The 5,211-nt window shown below is 38.3% G+C and overlaps 1 long non-coding RNA gene across 2 annotated transcripts; it reads right to left on the bottom strand.

The window, feature by feature from the left end:
* Window positions 1–6: 6 nt before the first annotated feature.
* On the bottom strand, window positions 7–4,752 carry LOC117043895. Of its 2 annotated transcripts, none has more exons than XR_004426250.1 (3): window positions 4,660–4,752; window positions 4,269–4,427; window positions 7–313 (listed from the first exon to the last, which is right to left on the bottom strand). It is a non-coding gene; the product is annotated as an uncharacterized LOC117043895 (long non-coding RNA). The 2 variants fall into 2 exon arrangements; XR_004426249.1 differs by lacking the exon at window positions 7–313 and adding an exon at window positions 2,575–2,857 and having other exon boundaries at window positions 4,660–4,751.
* Between the last annotated feature and the right edge of the window lie 459 nt (window positions 4,753–5,211).

Genomic DNA, 5,211 nt, shown 5'->3' with positions numbered 1-5,211 from the left:
TGTTTTAAGAATTTTAATCTTCTTCAGCACCCCCACCAAGGAAAGTTGGGGCTTAAAGCTAGGGGCAGGGTTCAGCAATCGAAAGATCTATGAGTCCCTTTAACTGCTTGCATACATCTTTCATCAGAGATACATTTGCATTGTGTCATAATGTGGAAGAGAGATGAAAAGAACCCTTTTCCATATAAGCCATCATTTTCAGTCTCATCATTTGCTGAAGGCACTTTCTTTGCTGGATGAAGGCAGTTTATCGTCTTGTACAGTATAAATAAAATGACTTCAGGCTCCCAATTTGCTGCAGGTAGTTTCTAAACTGATAAAAATGAGAGGTTTGGCTTAGATCCACCATTCTGCCAAGAAAATGGGGATATGATTCAAGCTGATAGGCAGCAGCAGGTATAAGGGGGAGAAACTCCACCTCCATTGCTTTAAATTCACAAATTTCATATTAGGAAATTAGGATTGCATTTCTTAGGAAAGCAGAAAAAAGAACAACCTACTTCCCCTTTCTTATTCTGCAGTAGATCACTATCTCCTACTTTTCCTGAAAAACAATAGCTACATCCTGTCAACATATCGTTTCATAGTATGCTTGGGCCACAGTTGAGGTATGAAATATAATTCATCATCTTTCAAACAGCCTCATTACAATAAGCACCATTGCCCATCAGCATGTTTACTTACCCAGGTGTAAAAAGGCCTGTATAAAAGCCATTTTGCTTATGTGAATTGTGCAAAAGATAATGAAAAATGAGAATAACAATAATCTAAATAATAAAAGGTGTCATGGAATTCAGTTAATTGCCTCCTAGTCAACCACAAAGATAGATGTGCTTTAATTGGAATACCATGCCCTCTGACTGCTAGCTGTTGAACCTTTTATCCCATGGAAGTAAAACTAGTATAGTGTGAAGGCAAGATGTTCTTCACTATCAATCAATTATTTATAGGCCTTAATAGCTAATGGGCCTGTCATCTGAATCGTGTCTAGTTTGTGTCTGTTGAGGCAGATAAAAACGTCTTGCAAAAAACAATGCCGTTATCACTGAGACAACACACATCCCTCACAAATCTAGATGTTTCAGGCATTATGCAATAATACTAGCTTATGGTTTCACTTTGTGCAGACACAAAATGAACAGGAAATCTCATATGGACATATAGATGACACAATAAAAAACCAGAAGAACTTTAAACAAGAGCCTAAGGCAGCTGTGAATGGATTTTGGAGAGACTGTGCCCCACTCTCACCTGCCCCAAATGAGTGAAAAATAGATTGCAACTGACTGAAAGGCACTCACCTGATGTTCTGCTATTGTTTAAGGTATTTGCAAGGAGTCCTTCCTTACAACTGTCAGAGGAAGCACAAGAATTTAGGGGTAGGGTGTGGGAGGGATCAGGTGCATTGAGTCTGACAAAAGCAGATTATGGTCCTGCCTCCATGCAAGTTAATTTAAACTAGATACAGGTGGGTAGCCGTGTTGGTCTGCCATAGTCAAAACAAAATAAAATAAAAAATTCTTTCCAGTAGCACCTTAGAGACCAACTAAGTTTGTTCTTGGTATGAGCTTTATTTTATTTTGTTTAAACTAGATAGTTCTGTGCCTTGATTGATGTTGGTACTGAGGGCCAAACAAGGCAGATCACTTACTTTCTGCAGTTGGGAGGGGGATATTAGTTTACTCCCAATGTCAAAAAAACATATTAAAACATGTTGCAAAATTAAGCAAATATTCTAGCATTTGCTGCACCTTCAAAAACAATTGAGTTCAGGACCACATGCTTAACCATGACAATGTATTGCAATTACTGTGTAAGCAAGCAAGGCATTCACACACAAGGTAAGAAGAAAAGTTGGTCAAGGACTAACTCTGATGGAATTGTGTCTCTGTCTAATTACACCTAAATGTAAAGTCACTGGAATTATATTTGTGGTATGATTTTATATAATAAATAAGCTGTTCAAAGGATCAATAAAAAGTTCAGAATGCATTACACTCATTGATCCTATGCACAGCTTATTATAAGAAGACATACTACAATTCCAAAAACTTTACATTTAGAAAGCAAGATGAAAGATCCCAGTGTCATATATCCTTCTCTGAGATGTTTATTGGGCTTAACACATAAAAATTGCCTATCTTGGACACACCAGAAGATACAGTGTGGAATAATAAGCTACTTACTATAGACACATATGCATGAATGGGGTTAGTCAAAGTACAAGGTTGGGGTGTGCAGTGTTAGAGAGCTAAATATACAGTACAGAGGAAGGAATCAAAGTTGCACAATACATTAGTCCATACTATGCTACCACGAGGAAATAAATCTCCATCTTTTAAAGGCAGAAATTCAGAGGCATCGTTTACATAGCTTTGAGAAACAGTTACACAGCAATAGTAGAACTTATTTATTTGCATTCACTAGTTTTTGAATGTTAAAGCAATAGAAATGTCTAAAATAATTTGAGATAGGGTGTTCTCCAATTCAATAACCCCTAAAGATCAATGTGTCCTATCTGCTAGGGGGAACAAAACACAGCAAATAATCACAAGAGAGGAATGCAAGGCACTTGCCTTGCAAATTTTAAACATTTTTATGCCTACCTTTAGCAAACACTGACTTACCTTTTACTTTCATAGAAGAAATGCAGGATTCTAACTTTACTGAAGAAAAAATGTTATCTTCTTTCCCTCCGTTTCCTTCTTGCTGGAATGAAGTTTGACACAGAATACTTCAGTGCACATCATCGTACGATCCTACAGTCCTCTGCATTGGAAGTAACTGCCACCAATGCAGTCTGCTATCAAAGAGAGGCTTTAAATAATGCCTTAGTGGTCTGGGAGGAAACAGTTCACTGTGAGAAAAGACAATGTCTTTTCTTAAAGCGTACATGAAACCCCTAAACTATCTAACAGGAAGAGTAGTGGCCATTAAGTATGATACTTTCATGTGGTTTCTCTCTGTGTCACTCGCTTATGTTAGATGTGTGCAACATTGCAAACCTCAACTTCCGCAAGATTCAGAGCGAGCATTTACTAGAAATGACAGATCCCCCCTGACCGCTTTGATATCTCAGGGGGCTGTGGACTGCATGATAATTAATACATATTGCTGGTATTATTAATATGAATAATACAAATACAGTACCAGTAATACCAGCATGAATAGTACGCACATTTTAAAATCCCCAAATGCTTTTAAGCTATCAAAGGGAAGGCTTTATTCACCTACTTTTCAAGTAATATTATGTACAAATCAATCCAAACCCAAATCTAGAAATATCTCAATTGAAGGTTCCATTTCAGCTTATTACATATGCTTCAGAGGTTTACTAGCCAAATATTCATGTGTGTAGAAACTTTTCCAATTTTTAAAGAGAATATTCATATTCCAGGCCATGCTCAGCTTTTTTGTTATCTGTTTTGGGTGTGTTTCTTTGTGTTTGATTGTAGAAACACCTGTAATAACCATAGACAAACATTCTTTTTTCCACAGCAGCCAACAAGAGGCATACTGCCTCTGAATCTGGAAGTCATAATGACCAATATACATTGACTCATTGATTTATCTTGCCCATAGGCATGGTTAGCTTCCCACACCATCTTCTTATTTCTCACATTTTGCCTCTGATATTGTCCTCAGTCTCAACTAAGCTACTGAAGTGCTTGAATGTTGGAAGGATGTGGAAGGAGGGGAATGTTCCACACATCTCCAAGTCTGCTCCCCTCCTCCTCAAGCACTTTGCTGGTAGGGGTGGTAAAGATCAGGAAGTTGAGTACTAGTCAAAGTCTGTATTTGGGGAATCTAGTTTTAACCTGGGAGAGAGACATGCAAATGCCCTTCCACTAAGAGAGTCTTTGCCAACCTGGTATCTTCCAGATGTTTTGATCTACAACTTCCATCAGTCTCAGCCAGCATGAAGAAAAGCTAGCTTAAATAAAGTATGGCAGCTTGCACTACCATAAAAACTGATGCACCAAGACAAAGTTCCACAGAGAGTGGCACAGACAGACCATTTTGTTAACAATTGGCTTCCCTTTGTCAGAAGGAGGAAGACCACCTGAGCTTCAATAGAGCCTTTTGGAAACTTCTTCCCCCATGTTTATATCAGGAAAACCCATTGTAACGAGTAGAATGTGCTTACTGTATCCTGAATTTGAATTATTTGGAAAAGATGCACATATGCACTATGATTGTTTATGTGTATGCTTTTAATAAAAACGATTAACAGCAACATCTATATCTATCTATATATAAAAGATTACCTCAGAAGGGAGCTTCCAGTGTCCTAACAGTGAGTATGCATCTCTCCACAGCCATTGACTAAATCCTGCATTGTAGAATTTGGGCTAGGTAGGTGCTAAGTTCTGGAAGATGTTGGCAATGCAGTGTTGCCTAAGAGCAGAAACTGCCCTCACTAACTGCTGTGGGTTGGAAAGGGAAGAAATTTAAAGGGTTGAAAGAAGGTAAGAGTGAAGAAAAAAGCAATATTAATGGCATCTGTGAAAAGCAGTTGAGGGTGCCCTCAGTTACAAAACCTGCAAATTATTCAGGCAGAGTAAATGCATAAATGCAGAGTATGCATAAATGCACAAATTTAATTAATAATACTGTAATAGGAGTGTAAATGGGAGGGATTAAGAACTGTCATCTAACCTGTGATTCTTGAGAAGTATTCCAATTCTTTTGAAGCATTTGAGGAGAGTTCTGTTGAAGCATTTGAGAAGCAAAGCCAAGATAGTAATCTACCCTCTCTGAGGGGTGAACTACGCATCCTGGCAACTGAAACGCTTGAAACTCTTGCCAAGATAGCATGATGGGGGGGGGGGGGAACCAATTTTATGTATAACTTTTAGTTATTCGTTAATCAATAAGCATAAATGTGATTTAATAAATATATAAGGGGGAAATAGTTTTGGAGGGTGGAAAGCTATGCTTTTAGATTCTGACTTGGGAATTTGCAGCTCCCAAAGTATCGTTGAACTGTAACTCTCAATTCATTGGCTGCATTGCCTGGGGTGATCATGAGAGTTGGCATCCAACACCATGCAGGTTTTCCACAGTGCTGCATTATTGCACAAGGCCCCATTTTACAAGATGACACTTCCTTCTGTAAAAAAACAATGGCTCTTCTAACATGGTGTCTCCTGAAATCCAGTTTTTGTTTTTTGCTGTGGTGGCCAGTCAGGTGGTACACTATCCTGGCAG

The sequence above is a fragment of the Lacerta agilis genome, chromosome 3, assembly GCF_009819535.1.
Source record: "Lacerta agilis isolate rLacAgi1 chromosome 3, rLacAgi1.pri, whole genome shotgun sequence".
Classification (NCBI taxonomy): domain Eukaryota; kingdom Metazoa; phylum Chordata; class Lepidosauria; order Squamata; family Lacertidae; genus Lacerta; species Lacerta agilis.
Note: the sequence above shows the minus strand (reverse complement) of the source record. Positions and strands in the feature narration are given on the sequence as shown.